Below are 19,113 nucleotides of genomic sequence, written 5' to 3' on the forward strand. Positions count from 1 at the left end.
CAGCACGCCCTCTTATCTGTCCAAACCCATAACATCTACAGGACAGTATGAGCATTGGAACCCAGGCACCAAACTGAAAAGAGGCCCCACATGGATGTCACCCAGTGGTAAACTATCATCCAAGAGCCAATGCAGAACTGCTCCAAGTGAACGTGGCTTCCAGTGCCCACTATGTCCACAGAACATTGGTGAGTAATAAGGCACTCCTCGGGAACTGTCCCCAGAGCAGCTTGTTTAAAGATATGATGAGGAAGGGCTTTTCTTTCTTTAAAATTATTCTACCGTTAATGACGTGTGTGCTGGGGCGCAGCTGGAGAAGGGCTGCACACCAGCTCCTGCAGATTTCCATGACGTGCAGCCAAGGTGATGGAACCTAGCACCAAGTTAGTACCAAGTTGTACTTCCAGGGAAAGAAATACCATTTCCTTTCCTTAGACAAAATTTTTCATGTGGTGCTTTCATGTGATTTCTGAGTCTGTCTGGAGAGCAAAGGCAGGATATACTTAGGGGTTATTTATTATAAATGAAGTAAGTGAAAATGCCCCGGAGAAGGAAGAAATACGACCACCAGGAAGAGGCAGAAAATTGAGCTTTCAATAAACGCACCTATGGCCAGTTTTCATCTGCTTCTCCTCCTGTTTCCTCTTCCTCATCTGCTACTTGAACTGACAAGAAGGTAATTAGATTCTGCTTTTCCAAGAGCAAAAGGGTTATTAATTTTAGTATTTAAGATTCTATAGATCCTGGGCCTTTTCTGAGGCCTCTGATCTCACCTGAGGTAGACAATAGTTCCCACAGGGTTTCCTATTGAGGGGAAACCCATCTGCCATCCCCAACACAGGAGCAGGGGGAAAGAGCAGAAACTGACAAATCCCTTGAGGAAAATTCCTGCTCCCTGGTGAGAAAGGGGCCCCTTATCCACCAGACACCCAGTCCCAACCCCAACACATACTGTACACCAGCTAACCTCTGGGCCGGGCCTAGCACCATTGGGTAGGAGGCCCCAGAGCTCTTCCCTCCCTCCCTCCCTCCCTCCCTCCCTCCCTCTTCCCCTCCCTCCCTCCCTCCCTCTTCCCCTCCCTCCCTCCCTCCCTCCCTCCCTTGCTCCCTCCCTCTCTCTCTCTCCTTTCCTTCTTCTCTCCCTTCTTTTCGCCAAGCTCTTCCCTTCTTCCTCTCTCCCTTCTTCCTTCCCTTCTTCCCCCATCCCCACTCCTCTCCCTCCTTTCCTGTCTTCCCTCCTTTTTTCTTCTTCCCTCTCTCCCTCCCTCTCTCCTCCCTCCAATCCTTTCCTTCATTTCTTCTTTCCTTTCTTCCTCCTTTCTCCCTCCCTCCTTCCCACTTCCTTTCCTTCCTTCCTTTTCCCTTTCTTCTAACATTCTTCCCTCCCTCCCTCCCTCTCTCCCATCCTTGCTTCCTTTACCTATCCCTTTCTTCCTGGAAGTCTTTCTCTAGTCACATTATACTTACTGTGTGTTCAATGCATTGGTCATTTAGAAAATGACATCCTGGAAAAAAAATCTGTGTTTAATTATTGCTCATATTTCCATTTTCTTTTTAAATAGATGTCCTAGGTACCATGTTTTCCTAAATATGGAAGCACAAACTGCAAGATTCTGTTCATGGATCAGTTTCTCATCTCCCCTGATGGAATGCACATCTTAGGAGAATCATTCTCCTCCGGAGCAGCAGCCTAGTTAAGCATGACCCATTCCTCCCTGTAACAGCCTGGTCACTGAAGCTCCAGGGTCCCTGCTCATGGTGGATGGTGGGTGGAGGATTGCCTTTGGGGCCTTGGGGCTCATGCAGAAACTCACATGCAGCCTTGGGCTCCTGGGCACAATGCTGGCCACTATGTTGTAGGTTCCGTATAGCCCTGGACTCAGTTATTTTTCCACTCATCAACTAATGAATTAATTCCAATTTGATGGATAGTTGGTTCTGATAAAGGTCCTTACTATCACACACCATTCTTGACAGTGGCTTCTAAGCTTTTAGGAACAATGGCCCCAGTCAGAGGTTGCTGGTGTCCCCATGGCAGACACAACCAGCCTTGGGCTCAGGCATGCAACTATTTATTTACTGAGGCCTTGACTTCACCTCAAGTATAACTAGAAGTATGCAGCAGTATTTGGGAAGCCATTATATGTATAATTCAGCTATTATTTGCCTTATAAGGGCTTAGTGGAAAATGTTGTCATTTTTACTATTTTCTACAGAGAAAATATTTTCCAGTTTCAAATAACCCTGGGAAAAACTCATTTGTTTACTTCTTGATCAAAAGAATTTCCTTTAAAAAAAATTAGTTCTCTAAGTCCCTTAAACATGCAGAATAGTGAAAGTTGACCTAAGAATAGCTTTACCATAAGTGCAGAAGTTTTCATGCCCTCATCCATAAGCACTGGGGATCAGAGCATTTTTGCTCCTTCAGCAAGCCTGAGAGACATTGGCTCCTGTCTGCTTGGCCCATGTCCAGGCACATCAGGCTTCAATTTGTCTAATGGCAGAGGTCTACATGTCTACTCCTGAGCCCAGTGGCCATCTCACAGAACAGGAAATCTAATTTTTTTTTATCAAATCCTAGGTCACGGTCACATGTGGCTAAGAGAATATGTGCAGGAGCATGGTCCTCCCATATCAGAAATTCTACTCACCATCCCAGCAGCAGTGAGGAAGGCCACTTGTGACCTGCTCCTCTGCCAATAGGATAAAGGATATCAGTCCTCACTCAGAGCAAGGAGGTGGGGTGGGGAGGCTTCCTTTCTCTGCAAGTTACTTACTTAAGCTGCATTCAAAACCCAAGTCAACTCTCCTCCTAGGCTTTGGTGCTAAGGACTCACTAAAGGCATCCATTCTGGGAGCTGCTGCTGAGTCTTCCATGGGAGGCAGTCATCCGAGTCTCTCTGATGACATACTACAAAATGATTCTATATGAAGAATCAACAGGAAATCCAGTTATTACTGGTGATGACTGAAAAGGCTCTGTTATGTCTTCTCGCACGCGTGCCTCCTCTCCGGCACCTCTCCCACCCCCCATACAGGGCTGCCTCATCTCAACATCCAGAACCTTCAGAGGAGCCAAGGTCTGGCTTCAGCATCCGCATGCTGTGCTGCAAGGCTCATGATAGTGAATCCTCCTCCATCAAGTCACCAACAGCACATCTGGAGAACTGTTCCTCTTCTGGCCTCACTGTGGCTCTGTGAATTCACTCCCATGGCACAAACGGTCTGCTAGTGGACAGAACCTAAAGGCTGAAGACATTTAGCACACACAGTAGAAAAAAGTGCACATAAGAGCTAGTGCTCTGAGCAGTCTGTCTGTCTTTTGATACCCATCATTCTAAGGGACATCTGTGAGTGGCTATCAGCTTCTTACTCAGGTCCCCTAGTCCATGTGACTCCCAAGATCCTGCCTTTGTCTCTCTTATGTCACTACCTACAGGCGTGGCTTCCTCAGACTGACTTGTCTGCCAGGACAAGTGCAGACTCCCCTTTCCCTTGTCTGCCTCCTCTCTCAACAGATCATTCCTTACCCCTCTTCCCAACATAGAGCCAGTGCTAAATGCAAACAAGATGTGACATCATGTAACATTGATATTAATTGTCATTATCAATATACACACCCAAGGCTGATAAATAATATATGTGTGCATGCACAATTCAGTTACTCAAGAACGTACATATGTCTTCATTATTTATTGTCTTTTAGTCTTGCCAAGTGCTAATGGCTTTTGATATAGGTGATGACACACATTTTACTATTTAGGCAATCCATTTACATTCAAAGTTATTGATTTATAGAAGAATATCAGATGAGTACTAACCGAGGCATCAGTGAAATGCAGAGACTGTTGGGGCAGCTCCCACACAGCTCATATCCCAGAACCTTAACTCTGTTCTCTGGGGCCATGTCAGCTGGGCCTGTGCTGATCCCTCACACACTTTGTGGCAAACACTTTTTATTCACTATGGAGGAAAGTGACACAGGAAACGAGGGGATGCCAGCCAGGAAGTTTCCCAGGAGCAGCTTGTCCTTGAAAATGCAAACAGCCTCTAAGGCCTGGACGAACCTGTAAGTGAACCTCAGTGATGGGTTAATGGAGGAAACTGGGGTTGTATACATCAGAGCACATTTCTGTCCACTGGGACACAGGAGCTCAGCCTTGGCATCCTTGAGCTGGGCCGTAAGGTGCATATCCAGGTCCTACAGGAGAGGTGTTGTTTATCTAGTTCTGATATTGCCAGGCTGTGCTGAAGTAGCACAGTCAATACTGGAGCCCTGGCATGCCATTCTTATAGGCACCTGTTCACTGGGAACTCACCACAGTCCTGTGGGCTGCTTATTATTATTCTTCCCCCTTTTACGGAAGAAGAAACTGAGGCACGAGGAGGGGATCTTTTTCTAAGCTCAAAGACAATTTTACTAAAGTTTCAAAGAAAAAAAAAAACAAAGGGAATATAAGCTTTAAACCTCTGCAACTGTCTGGAGAATGAGCCTGGAGGAAAGAGGGGAAAAGCCATTCTGTTTAAGTCAGCACGGAGGTCTGACACCGTGTGGCCAAGCCACCTGGCAGGAAGGTGGCTTTAGAGAAAAGGTAGGAAGTCCAAAGTTTCAGGGAAAGCATACTTAGCTCCCAGCCAGCATGCAAAAGAAAAAAAGAATTAAAAGGAAAAGTTGCACCTCTCTTAGTTAGGATGTAGAAAGGCAGGCAGATGCAGTTGACCCCTGAGGCTACTCAACTTGCAAGGACTGCAGTAGTGGACAGGGATTCTGAGAAGGAAAAGTACAATACCATTAAAAGAAGCCTTGTTCTGCCTATCTCTATCATGATTTAAGGTGAGCCTTCCTTCCCTTGGGTAGTCTCTCAGCCAGCTCATTGACTCTGTCTAACTGGAATCTCAGGCATTCACCAGGTTGGAGGGATTCCTGTCTTTACCACAAAGAGTTGTTTCTGAATGGGCCTTCGCTGCTACTCTAACTCTGCACCCTCTGAAGAAGCAACTCTCCAGTCATTTAGGAGTCAGACCACAGAGCAGAGCCCCAAACACTTGGGGGATCTCTCTAGCCTTCGGTGGGGATGAAGCTGCCAAGAGGCCCCAGCACAGTCGAGGCTTTTAGGTCAAGAGAAAAATTAGTTACTTTTCTTCAAAGTCGTTTTGGCCTAGACTGCCTAGCCAATTTCTACCTCTGGTTCTTATCATCCCACTCCGGGAAGAGGTAACCCTAACAGTTGTTGTGGAATTAGGGTGACAGCAGATCTAGATCGGGCTTCCTCTAACTGAATGGGGATGTTGAGTATAGCCACTGGGATACAGGAAGGAATCTTGCTCAGGATTTGAGAATAGGATTTTGAAGTCAAGCCAGATATGTGTAATGTTTGCAAGGTCAAGACCAGGGCTGCCCAGCATGGTGTGGGAAGCTAGAGGCACTGAAGATGCTGTGGGAGGACCACACTGAAAGAAGGTCCAGTCACCCTATTTGTAAACCTGATCCTTTCATTTGTATTATAGTTATAGGGAACAGGAAGCCATACCTCCTTCTATATTCAATCTTGAATTGCCCAGGGGAGCAAGAGCTTTTGGCTGGCAAGAGACCCCCTCCACTTGCATTTGCTGGAGGAGAAAGGTATTAAAATGCTCCCTAGGTGGCTATTCTCTGTGAGCCTCCTGGGAATAAGCTCTTGAGTGAAGATTTTTCCCCAGGCCAGGCATCCTTACCAGCTCTTGATTTTGCAACCCCCATACTTCCTATTTCCTATTCTGTCTTTGGAAACCAGGGATTCACTGGAAGTGTAAGAAGGGGCATCCCAGCACCATAGTAGCCCTGGCTGGCTTCCTTGCAGCTCCAGGGCAGCAGCTGGGGCCTCTTTCTCATTCACAGCATCCCTGCATGTGGAACTTCTTCAAGACTCCCACGGAGACAATGTTGAGCACCAGCATTCATATTAGCAGGGTGGTACATAGCTTGGAGGAGTCGAGTTAGCTGTGTCCCTAACTTAAGTCTTCCAGTGGCCCTGGGGCCCAGCCCCCTTTCTCTTCAAATGATGTAAGTGACCAACTGGAAATTGAGAGAACAAATATACGACTTTATTCTTCTGGTCTTTGAAGAAGGGAAGACCTTCATAAAGGCACAGAATCTAAGAGCAGAGAGAAAGAGGCAGTGCTGTGGTACATTAGCATGGGTGTTTTCTGCTAGGAGAAGATAGGACCCATTAAGTCTAACAACCAGTTTGGATGAGGGAAGGAAAGGGAAAGTTGACTTTCCACATCTGCCAACTGGTATAGTGTAAATTCTCCCCCAGGGCTGACTTCCTGTTGCCCCGAGACCAATAGGGAAAGACTCCTTACTTCTCCCCATCCATGTGAACAGCTCAAGCATGCACTGAGCAGACCCTGCCTCTGCGGCCTCTGCCTTAGCATTGGGCAGCTGGGCCTTGACCAGCAGCTGGGCCGATGCAGTGTCTGAGTCTCTGGGCACTGTAGCCTGCCCTGCACACTCGCACTCTTTGCATAGGCATCTTCAATCTCTGTCTCTTCTCATCCCTGGAGCAATCTATCTCCACCCGAAGTGTTCTCCATGAGTTCAAAGTGCAGCTTAGATCTCCAAAAAAGCCCCATCATTCTGGTTTTGTTTGCTTTGTTTTGCTGTTTTGAGAAAGGGTCTTATTCTTTAGCTCAGGCTGGCCTAGAACTTATGAGGCCTAGGATAATGTTCAACTCATGGCAACCCATCTACTTCATCCTTCCATGTGCTGGAGTTACAAGCCTGAGACATCACACCTGGCTCCCTAGCATGTTTAAAGCATGTATGCTGTCTTACCTTAGTAATTATTGAAGTAAGACATTGGTTTGTGTCTTTCTGCCTGGCTTTCCACCTTCTAATCACGCCAATACCCATTGCTCCCTCTTTACAGACATGTCCGTAAGGATGGTCAGTCTGAGTATGGGTCAAAACACCCAGGTCCTTGATGGCAGAGAGTGGCCCTGGAGGATAAGGAGGCTCAGGTTGCTCAGGGATCATGGGAGTGCCTCTTTGGAAACCCACCTGGTGATGTGTGATGGGCACGTTGAGGGGGCAGAGAAGTAGGGTCCTCAAGACAAGTCACTTTTGGAATCAGGGAACAGTGAAGGTATCCCAAAACTAAAAGGTGAGTGTGTGAAGATAGTGAAGAAAGCATGATTTGCCTAGTCCCAAAACGCAGCTCAACGAGAAGTGTTTCTGAATGACAGGTTCATTGTCTTCTAAGTAGTGTTTGCGAATGGTGAAGAACCCAAGCAGATCCTCAGAGGAACTCCAGCCCCATCCCTGCCTCTTCTACCCTCCGCCTTGCAACTACCTTAGTGAAGTCTCTCTGACCACCACCTCCCCCAGGGAAGGGAAGCACAAACACCCCTGGCCACTGCAGAGTTCTGTGATACAGAACTTGTCATCACATTGCAATTAATGTCTCCATGAATGGCATAATCATAGTCCCGGTTTGGGTTGATTTTAAAAAGTTAATCTTTTTTTTTTCCCCCGTAGAAAATAGGGTTTTTATTTCAGAGATGTTGGGTATCTCCAGCTGGGGTCGAATTCCAAATCCCAGCCAGATGTTCAGCTGGGAACTTGGTCCCACTCCTCCTATCCCAAACCCCACCCTCAGAAAACCCTCTAAGAGGTGGCTCTTCCCACAGAGCTCCTCAAGACTTCACTTACAGGGCATTTATGCTCCTGTCCATAGACCTTCCATGTGATTTCTCCTCTTCCCCTGAGATCACCTGGGAATGCCTTGCTCATTAAATCTGGACTTTTAATTCGGTTTGATTTGGCTTATTGCATTGGCAGAGTTACCCATTACCAGGGATTTTAAAAATATTTATTAAGTAAGTGTAGGAAATATACAACTTCCAAAGTATATTTACTTTTCTACACAAGAATTAGTGTGGTACCTGTGGAGGGTAAGTGAGCCTGGTGTTAGCCTGACGTCCTGTGGGTCTGCAGGGAGCTGTAGCATCTCCTCAGAAATGAGCAGAGTGTTGCCTCATAGTTACCAAGTGGTTTAGGGATCTTTCACTGTGGCTTCAGAATGTCAGGTGCTCAGTCATATGATTTCCTGTCCCTGAGGCACCCAAATCTCCCATTCCAGTATACTTAGGATGGAGGTCTATGGTAGTTAATTTTATGCATCAACTGGAGTTAGACATATGGCACTAGGAATTTAGTCGGGCTGCACTGCTGGTGGACACATCTGTGTCTGTCTGTCAATTGTCCTCCCCGGTGTAGGTGGGCCTCACCAGTGTATGAAGGGCCTGAGTAGAATTAAAGGATGACCAGGTCAGAATTCTGTCCCCCTTTGCCTGGCTACCTTTATATGGGCAGAGGCTTCTGCCTACAGACTAAGAGTCCATCTGAAAAGTGCACCTTTAGCTCTCTGGAGTCTCCAGCTGCCCACGGGGGGTCCCTGGACTTTGTAGGTACTAGGAAGGCTGAACACCTCCTCATAGTTTAGAACTCACCCTGAGAGATTCACGCATTCTCCCTTCTGTCTGTAGATGAACTGACTGAGAGGATGATAAGCAACTGAAGGAATTAGCAGATGAGCGTTTCTCCTGAGCTGTGAAGAGGTGGTATGGCAGCAGCCTCTGGGAGCAGAATGAGGAGCAGCACGTGCAATTAGAGACCAGGAGCAAGCCGGAAGAGCAGGCAAGCGGGGCAGGGGCAGGGAGCAGTGAGAGGCTGTGACCTTGGGCTGCTGTGACTCCGTTTAGGAGCTTCAAACAGAGACCGACACTAATTCACGATGGAAAAGATCAATGGTGTTCTGGACCAGAACTCTACAATGCATCCACGGTAGCAGATCTGTTCTCATTGCTACTGCTAAGCCGTCTGTACACATCAAACGGTCAAGAGGGTCAAGCTGTGCTCATGGTTCACTGTTAAAATAGAATGACTGGGGGATATGCAAGAGGTTGGCCGCCTTGAACACGTGTAAAGAGTGTCTGGCTGGGGCCTCTGTGCCCATGGTCCCTGTGGAGGTCATTGTGTTTCTTGTTCTATTTACTAATCAGCTTCTGGGGCAAAGCATGTGTCAGCATGGGTGGCTAAGTGCTGAGCTACTGTGTCTGCTGTGATCCCAGAGTCCAGTGCTCTGGAAACAGAATAAAAATTCCCAGGAAACTTGGTTCCTGTCCTTCTGGACAGGAGACCTTCCTGAGAGCACAAGGAACTGGGGCCTGCTATGTTTTGAGAGCTGGCAGTGGGGCACTGCCCTCGGGCTCGTTTATAACAAGCTTTTGTACGCTGTATTGGGAGACACGGGGAGGTCATGTCTCTGCTGGTTTCACTGTGTTGGCGCGGCATCAAGAAGAAAGAATGATGTGGCTGACATACATTCAAAAGATGGACTGCTTAGCCAGACATTAGCCAACAGAAGATGGCTCATGATACACGAGGAAATCCATTAGTGAAATGAGAGGAGTGAACTTTAGGTGGAGCGTATCCATCACTGAGCACTGGGCTGGCTGTGGAAACAAGAGCAGAGCGCTGAGCATGAGGGATTGATCTGACTCAGGGACACACCCTTGCAGGGCTGCTCTGTGGAGATTTAGACTCCACATCACTGGAGACTGCAAGTTTGAGTATTACCCACAAATCTCCACTAGCCTGCAGGGACCTCAACCTGGCCTAGCTTGTCTGCAGACATGGAGCAGAGCCCACTTTGCAGGGTCCCTGAGCTCCCCAACTAAATCCATTTGCTTTGCACCATATGTCTTTTAAAGCTTCGCTTTGAAGGCTGATGTGGGATAAAGCTGTGAGTTACATAGGCAGGTGTTTACAGTCTTCAATGGGCAGCTTGATCCACGTAGTGGAGGTGCGCTGTCCAAAGCCTTGCCTCTCCAAGCTTTTCCTTTCATCCTGCCTGAGACAAGAGGTTCTGATTTGTAGAAGGACAGAGGAGCATGGGCCTTGGATTTTATCATTATCATTATAGGAGGTTGTTTGGGGGTTTGGTTTTTATTTTTTTGAGACAGGATCTCAAGTAGCCCAGGTTGGTTTTGAACTCTCTTACGCAGTTAATTCCTGAAACTAAGATCTCCAAGTGCTGGCCCAGGCCTGGTCTAAGGAATGTTTAGAATAATAATGGCAGGGATAACAGGTTCCCTCAGAACCCTGAGCTCTTCGGGAGCTGGTAGTGGACAGAGCACTGAGCAAAGGGAGCCTAAATGAAGGAAGAGGGAGGAGGAAGTGTGACCATGGGAAGCCAGGGAAAGCAGAACTTCAGGGAGCCAGTGAGGCCTGTAGTCAGCACTCCGAGTCCCCACAGGGAAATGGGAGAGGGAAGCAGCGGTAGGAAGCTCCAGCGGCACCACCTGTAATGCTGGTAGGGGTGTAGGGGGGCCTTCCAGGGAAGGGCAGGCTTCTGTGGGAGGCAGGGTGGACCTTAGAAGGGTGAATTAGAGCTAAATGGTCTGCATGAGAGTGTATCAGGGGTGAATGAGCCCAAGGGGAGGGGGCAGGGACTGCACAGGCTATGGGACAGTTAACTAGAGTGAATCAGACCCTTTTAAAGATGTAGACCAGGGTTAGCAGATGGAACCAGTCCATGGAGAGGCTGAGGACAGCAGTGGAACAGGAGCTAGAGAAGGACATGGGACCCTGAGATCCAGACACTTCATTGAAGAGCCTGGGATAGAGAGCAGAGGCACAGCAGAGGTGGCAGCCCCTGGGCGGTGCCAGCAAGGGAGGAAGTAGCTAAGGCTGCTGCTAAGTCTGGCAGGAACAAGGCCTTGGGACCGGGATCCAGGAGAGGTTTGAGGTCTCCTTCCGAGGATCTAAGCTAGCAGTAAATGTTGCCACTATCTCTTCTGGACTGTGACATTTCCAGCATCATCTGTCCAGCCATCTGGATGGAGGGATGGCTTTGCCAGAATAGAAAACGGAGTTAAGAAGCTCATTGTACAGGGAGCAAGAAGATGAAGAACTTGAGGTGGACTCAAGAAGGACCAGAACGGAGGAGGGGGTGGCGTGCATCCCTGTGTATGGGGTATATGCAACATGCATGTATATGTCTGCTTGGTTAGCTCTCTCCTGCTCCTTCCTGCCCAAGAATCTGATGTTTGGCTAATCGGGGTGAGGTTTGGGGAACTTTTCTGAAGTCCTACCTGGTTCAGAAGGAGATAGTAGGGCCCTCCTATAGTGCCCCAAGGCACTATGACAAAATAATGTAAACTGAATGCTTTAAAACAGAAGGTACTTAATTCACTCATGGCTCTGAAGGGGAGTGTGGATGAGACCAAACTGTCCTCAGAGCCGTGCCCTTTCTGAACATGGGAAAAATAATCCTTCCTTCTTATGGAGGCTTTTGTCTTTGTGGTGTTCTGGGACTGTGGAAACAGCACCCAGTCAGTGCCTCAGCAAAATGAAGAGTCCTCCTCAAGAGTCAGGAGGTTTAAATCAGTCTCTCCCAACAAGAACACTGTCATTGGATTGGGTTCCCAGATTTAACTTGACCTTAACCTAGTTAATTCTATAGAGACCCAGTTTCTAAATCAGACCACATTTGTATATAATGTGGGTGGAAATTCAACCTGTATTTTGGGGGATACAGTTTAACTCACACCAGCTGTAGACCCAGCATGGGAGAATTTTCCCCCAAGTATGAAATTAAGACATGTGCTGCCAGAGGGACCCTCTCAGGTCAACCTGAATGACCTGGGCTGTCTTCTCCATTTGCATGGCAGGTACTACCAAGTCCAGTGTAATTAAGTCAGTCGGAAGACACAGTTACAGCTCTTGCTTTTCCCAAAGCTCCTATCAACCAAGCATGACGCCAAAGTTCCTAAGAAAGAACAAAAACACAGCATAAGCAGAGGGACTTCACCCTGGAGAGATTTTTGAGGAACTGAGTTCTGTGCACTTTGACCCTAGATCATGTGGAAATGTGGAAAGTACCTTTTCCACACGCCCAGGTGAAGTATGACTGAGCCAGGATGATTTGCGCAAACACTCCTTTCCTGCCACCATGGCCAAAAGGAGCCAAGTTCAACTGAAGCTCTGTTTATCCCTTCAGCAGAGCTCTGCCCATCCACAGCGACCAAATAAAATTAGCTGCAGATGTGAGAAACTGAGGGTGAATTCAGGAATCAACTCAGTGATTGCATTCCTGCATGTAATTGTCACCAAAGGATCCCATTGGAACCGGTGAGGCTGAGCTTTCTGAGATGAAGTGGTTGGCTGAGGTCTAGGCATCCACAGTAGAGCAGACGCCTCATCTCAGGCAAGGCAGAGAAGGTGAAGACAATGAGGAAAGCCGCTTTCTTTGTACCCGGGAGAGCTGAGACATGGCCAGCGGGAGCACCTGACCCATGCAGATGAAATTGATTTCATTATTTCTCATTTTCCAAACTGAAATTACAGCTGGGCAGAAAGCAACTCTCTATTTTCAACTCAGCTCTTTGATTTTCAAACAGCTTCAGGTTTGGACTGTGCTTGTCCCTTCCTTTACTTTCCCAATAATTAAGGAGAAACTGTGGTTGCTTCTGGGCTGAAGAAATAGACTTTGGAATTTGGTGGGATAGACCTCTAAAACAGGTTTTTAGAAAGTGACTCCATCATGATCCTGCTGCACTTGCTCATAGAATCCCTCTTCTCTCTCTTTGACTAGACTCCCGGAGCTCTGTCTAGTGATTGGCTGTGGATCTCTGCATCTGCTTCCATCAGTTATTGGAGAAAAGTTCTGTGATGACAGTTAGGGTATTCACCAGGCTGATCTCTGGGGCAAGCCAGTTCAGTTCAGTCACCAAACTAGAGGGAACTCATCAAAGTTGGATCAATGGCTCTACATGGGACTGGACTAGGCCCTTTGCATGGTGAGACAGTTGTGTAGCTTGTTCTGCTTGGGAGGCCTCCTGGCAGTAGGATCAGAATCCATCTCTGGTACATGGGCAGGTTTTGTGGAGCCCACTACCTATGATGGGACACCTCATGCAGCCTTGAGGCAGGGAGAAGGGCTTGGACTTACCTCTACTGAATGTGCCTCCACTTGGGAGGCCTTGCCTTCTTGTGGGAGGGAGTTTTGAGGGATGGGTTGGGAGGGGAGGCTTGGGGGGGCGGGAGGAGGGAAGAGGGGAATCATTGATTGGTGTGTAAAATGAATGAAAAAATTTTCTTAATTAAAAAAAAGTGATTCCAACATCTATGCATTTCTTAATGATGGGATAGAGTCCAGAAGCCAGCCTTTTTCAGGGAAGGAGAAGGGAACACCTTCTCTCTGGAGAGGTCACAGCATGGCATGCTCCTGCCTCTGCCCTCCTGCAAGGAAGCCTCTTCAATGATGGTTTCCATGAATAGCCACTGTTCCCTTCCCCTTTCTCTCATCCACCCTGAAAATGGAGCAGGGATCTGATTCTGAGGTAGAGGGAGCCTTCTTGGGTTCTGTGGAAACCCAACCTTTTAGGTCAAACTGACCCAACCTAAATGGGTCTCCAGAGCCAAGACCTTACATGGAAGCATGTTCCACAGTTCACAGGGTCACTGAAGGACCAAAACGTGGCCAGAGTCAAAGGCACCACAGTAAGGGAAGAACTCAAGAGAGCAGCAAGCCTCAGGGCCTAGGAATGTCAGAGCTCTTCCTGGACCTGGGTCTGAAGAAGCTAGCAAAGAGCAGTTATTCAGAATCTAGGGGAACTTGCAGAGGGCTGGATGCACAGTGGGATCACCATCTCTGGCTCCTACAGCTGGTGTTTGGGGACATGGGTCTGGTAGCCCTATTTACATGTAGAGGTTAAGCCACATTGTCTGGATCATGAGACTTCTTACTGGGAACCACATCAGGTGACTGTCTTCTTTCTAGAGACCTTGGCCACTCAGAAGACAGAAGGAGCTGGCATCCTTCTGTATGAACAAGAAGCCTTGGGAATCTCTCAGCTACAGCTGCAGGGGTATAGATGTCAATGAGAAGGACATAGTGCCTTGCACATTTACTTTTGTTCTTACTGGAGATGCAAGATTGGAAGTACTGATCTCCTTCAGTCTGGCCAGGAGGTTTGTAGTGAATACTAATCTGCTGTTGTTGTCCCAGAGCCTGGGCACACTCCAGTGGTCTTCCCACCCACTAGCGACAGGGGCAGGCTTTTCACGTTAGGAGGTGAGTGGCTTCCTGGGGTGTCCCAGTTCCTGGGTGAAATCCCCTGTGGAGCGTAAACACATTGGGCTATTTATGTCTTATTCTCCTGCTGGGAAAATCAACTTGGAACACTGAAACCCAAACTCACTGGCCAGGGAGAGATTTTAAATTCATGACAGGCCTGGAGCTGCCTTGGCAGCAGCTGGGGACAGGGACTTGACACCCCCTCCTCCATTCTCCTTTTTTGCCATCTCTAACTCCAGGCAGAGGGAAAGCTGACAGGCAAGTCTTTTCCTATTGATAGCTGGAGTTTGACGTTAATAGTCCAAGCACTCCGCAATCAGCTTACAATTGCTCAGTGCTATAATAGAAAATAAGGCTGGAGCTTGGGCCAGAATCCCACTGGGCTCTCTGTGAACTACTGAGCTCATCGCAGAAGATGGCTGTATGACTTAACAGAGTGGGAAACCCCATCAGTACACATGTGGACGTCATGAGTCTGAGACGGCCTTGGTTATCGTGGAGGGAAAACCTGTTCCAGGATGGAGGTGTCCTACTTCAGAAATAGCTCTGTGAGAGAGGTTAGGTAATGTGGAAGGCTCAAAGAGGGATCCATGGATTTCCCTGGGGAAATGGAAGAGATCTCCTGGGTAAACTTGGGGTGGGGGTGGGAGGATGGGAACATGAGGGATCAGGTTGCAGGGTTTGGGGGCAGGACTGACAGGGAGGATAATGAAAGAGATATCTTAATGGGGGAGTCATTTTGGGTTTAGGAAGAAACCCGGTGTCAGGAAAACTCCCAGAAATCTACAAGGATGACCCTAGCTAAGACTCCTAGCAATAGTGGAGAGGATGCCTACACTGGCCATCTCCTGTGATCAGATTGGTGACTACCCTAATTGTCATCATAGAGCCTTCATCCACTAACTGATGGAGACAAATATAAAGATCCACAGCCAAGCACTGGGTCGAGCTCCGGGAATCCTGTTGAAAAGAGAGAGGAAGGATTGATTATATGAGCCAAGGAGGTCAAGGTCATCACAAGGGAGCCCACAGTAACAACAGACCTGGGCTCGTAGGAACTCACAGACTCTGGACTGACAGCTAGGAAGCCTGCATGGGACTGACCTAGGCCTCTACATATTTGGCAGTTGTGTAGCTTGGTCTATTTGTGGGATTCCTAGCTGTGGGATCAGGGCCCATCCTTAACCCTTGACCTGGCTTTTGGAAACCTATTCCCCATGCTGGGTTGCCTTGCCCAGCCATAATACAAAGGGAGGAGCTCAGTCCTACCTCAACTTGATATGTCATGCTTTGTTGACACCCACAGGAGGCCTGCCCCTTTCTGAACAGTCACAGAGGAAGAGTGGATGGGGGGTGGGCAGAGGGGAGGCAGGGGGAGGGAATGGGAGGAGAGAAGGGAGGGAAAACTAAAGTCGGGATGTAAAATAAATTTAAAAAAATCAATTAATTAAAAGAAAGAAGAAAAGAGCTCTGTTAACAGAGCAGTGGGATTTATCTAGAAGAATCATGGGAACATGGCTCACAGATGCTGGGGAAACAGTCCGAACATCTTCTAAAGTACAAGCCAAGCAGGCGGCTCAGACCTACACTGGGCAAGCTAAGACAGGAGAACCGTCTTGAGTTCAAGGCCAGCCTGGATCACAAGGCAATAGCATGCTTTAGACAACTGAATGAAAAGAACTATAACAAACCAAGACACACAAAACAGTTTAGGGTAACTGGTTTTTCATCTACCTAGAACGGTCCTCTTCCCTCTCCCTGCTCATCATTTATGTGCCCTGATACCATCTGCTGCCTCTGCAGAGGTTCCACCGTATCCCCAAGTTTGTGCACTGGAACCTTAGTCTTCACGTTTATATGTCAATGACACCAGGGGGTGGAACTTCAAAGTAAGATGAGGTCGTGTAGATGGGGCTCCCATGATGTGGCTTCCCCGGGATGGGGACCCAAGCTTGCTCTCACCTTGCTTGGAATCACCGTGTCGATCTTCTTCCCTCATGGTGTGGTGACATGGCAAGAAGCTCCTCCCCTGACGCTGACACCTTGGTCATAGCCTCCCTGGCCTCTGGGACTGTGAGAGTGAATTTCTTTTTGTTTATAAGTGATCCAGCATAAGCTACTCTGTTACAGCCCCATGATTTGAAACTGAAATGGCCAGCATGGGCTCATGTTTTGAGCACTCCATCTCTAGACTGGGAATGTTATTTTGAAGGCTATGAAGCCTTGAAAAGATGGGTCCTCATTGGCAGAAGTAGGCCACTAGGGTTAGGCTTTGCAGGTTGTGGCCATCACTGCTTCCCTTCTGGTCTCCCTGCTTCCCGGTCCAGTGTGATATTAATAGTTGCTTCATTCTCCTGCAATCTCAGATGGAGCCACCCCACTTGGATGTCTCCAACACAGTAGACTGAAATTGCTTGGAAACTGTGGGCCCCAACAATCCTCCCTTAAGATTTTTCTGGGAGGCATTTAGTCATAAAGACACAAAAGTAACTAACAGAAGTAGGAAGAAAAAAAAGCTACCTTTGGTTTCAGCTGTGTTCACCCAAAGGGACAGATAACAAGGAATTCAAAGGAGAAAGGGTGGTGGGGAGCCCAGGGCCTTCTCTGGGTCGTTGCATGCCTGGCTTGTGCTTGGTCCTTCTGTGGTGAGCATTTTCATCCTTCCCTTGTATCCCAAGCAAGGGCTCATTGTTCTACCTGGGCCCCAGGAAAGCAGCAGGCTACTTCCACCATGAGGATCCCACCCTGGGGAGCCCATTTCCTCTAACACCTTCTTTTCTCTCAACCCCATGAATCGCTTCAGGAAAAGGGCAGCCACTTACAGGCACCTGGCCCATAAGAGAGCACACAGCCATAACCCATCTCCTCATTTCCGCATCAGCAACACTGTGATTTTGTGTGTTGGGGTGTGTGGAGGGGGGGCACTTAGGAGGAGGGAGTCTACTACTGGAGATGCCAGCGGGTACAATGGGAGAGGCATGCTGGAGAATTCTGCCTTTGTTTCCAGAGTAAATGGCTATCCTTGCAATAGCTGTAAACTTGTGCTCCCCTGGGGCACTCTGGCTAAGAGCAGAAGCAGAGAGCTCAAGGGAAGGCCATTTAACAGATAAGGTGAGAGGCTTTGGAGGCTGGAAATAGGGGCAAGGATGAACCAGTGCAGAAGCATGTGGATGTGGATGTGCATATATGCACACATATATGCATACATGCATGCACAGGTAAAGCACACATACAAACGCATGAGTATGGGCATATGCACACCACACCACACACACACACACACACACACACACACACACACACACACACACACACACACACACACTGGTTCTAGCAGCCTAAGTGATGCATGATTCCTGGGTTTCTGGCTCTTTCTCCTTAGCTTAGCAGGAAACAGTGGCATAAGGCCACACTAAGCACGGTGACTCAGGCTGGATTAGAAATGTTCATTTGGTTGTTTTGACTCCACCCTCCCCTCCTGGGCCTGGGAAGGATTTTTTATAACAACAGACCTTGTTTCTCATTAGATTCTTCTCCCCTTTTCCTATGATGCACCCCCCCTCCAAGTGCTCAGGGCTCTGCATATGCTAGACACTTCAGTTCTTGATCAGATATTCTTGGAATGAGTGAATAAATCATTCTACTATGGCCTACATTCGAGGATGGAAAAATCATAGCGATTGGCCTTATCTTTCATTGTGTTGAGTAGTTCCTTATCATGGAAATGTAATATCTTCGACCCAATGCCAAGCCAAACTCCCTGTATGTAAAACCTACAAACATTGGCAATGATGTATGCTCTGCCAGCGCTCCTGATCTCTCCACCTGAAGAACACATGAAAGTTAAGGGGGGTACAGGATAAAGTTGTTTATAAGCCTGAACACACCATCACATGCAAACACAAACTTTACAAAATGTGGTAGTCTGTTGTGACATAGAAAGAGAGCAAGACTCTTGCACATCCTGAAGAGCCAGGCCAGTGGCCAGCAGGTCCTGAGTCAGGGTACCAGTGGGTCTTAGATCCCTGCCTGTTCCCCTATGAGACAAATTAAGAGTAATTTGATTGCCAAGTTCCCCATTTTATTCCTAGTTCCCCAGAGAAGCCGTTTGCCTTTGAACCTCTCCTCTAACAAAGATGTCTGCTCCCAGAGGAGGAGAGGAGCATAGTCTGGCCTTCTATCTCTAGGATGTGGCTTGAGCAGGGTGGGCTTAAAAGATCTAGGGGCCTTTTCACTGGGGCAGGCTCAGCAAACTCTCCTACAGTTTCAGTACATACACTACAGAAGAGCCACACCCACAGAGCAAGGTCAGTGTTGATGGTGACTAGGGTGAGCACAGGGTGACCCCTGCAGTGCCATGACCCCCAACTAGGTCCAGCTTCTGACCTCTGCACATATCTCTGGCTATTGTACTTGCAGACCTTGGGTACAGACCATAGCATCTCCATTCACTGATGGGAACACAGAGGCACCAAGGATCCACTACGCACCTTCAACTTAACCAGGCCCACACTGACTCTGCTTCATACCAACTCAAGGTAGTTGTGGCCATTTCTCAGGACATGAATGGACCATCATAGGACGTAGAAGAACCTGGACACACAGACTGTATTTGCTTTAAGTAAGTCATGTCAGGACCCCTTGAATGGTGATGATCTTTGAGGAACCATTCTTTGAGGGTCCCTAATGAGACATTAGTCAATAGACACTGTAGCCATGAGCCCCCACCAAGAGGAACCTGCATGACACAGCACAACTGCTCTAGAAGGTCGGAGGTGGTGTACTAACAGGAAGTAGCTAACAGTAGAGCCCTTGCTGCTCTGTATATCCTAGGATCAGTTTTCCCCCACTGAGCCTGCTACACCTCAATCATTACATAGGCATTGGACAGGGCTCCTGGACTCCAGCCTGTGGCCCCTGTGACAGGCTGGGACCTGGGAGCTGACAGAGGTACAGGGTTAATCAGAGAGAGTCAACACAGCTTTGT

The sequence above is a fragment of the Peromyscus leucopus genome, chromosome 1 (genome assembly GCF_004664715.2).
Source record: "Peromyscus leucopus breed LL Stock chromosome 1, UCI_PerLeu_2.1, whole genome shotgun sequence".
Taxonomy (NCBI): Eukaryota; Metazoa; Chordata; class Mammalia; order Rodentia; family Cricetidae; genus Peromyscus; species Peromyscus leucopus.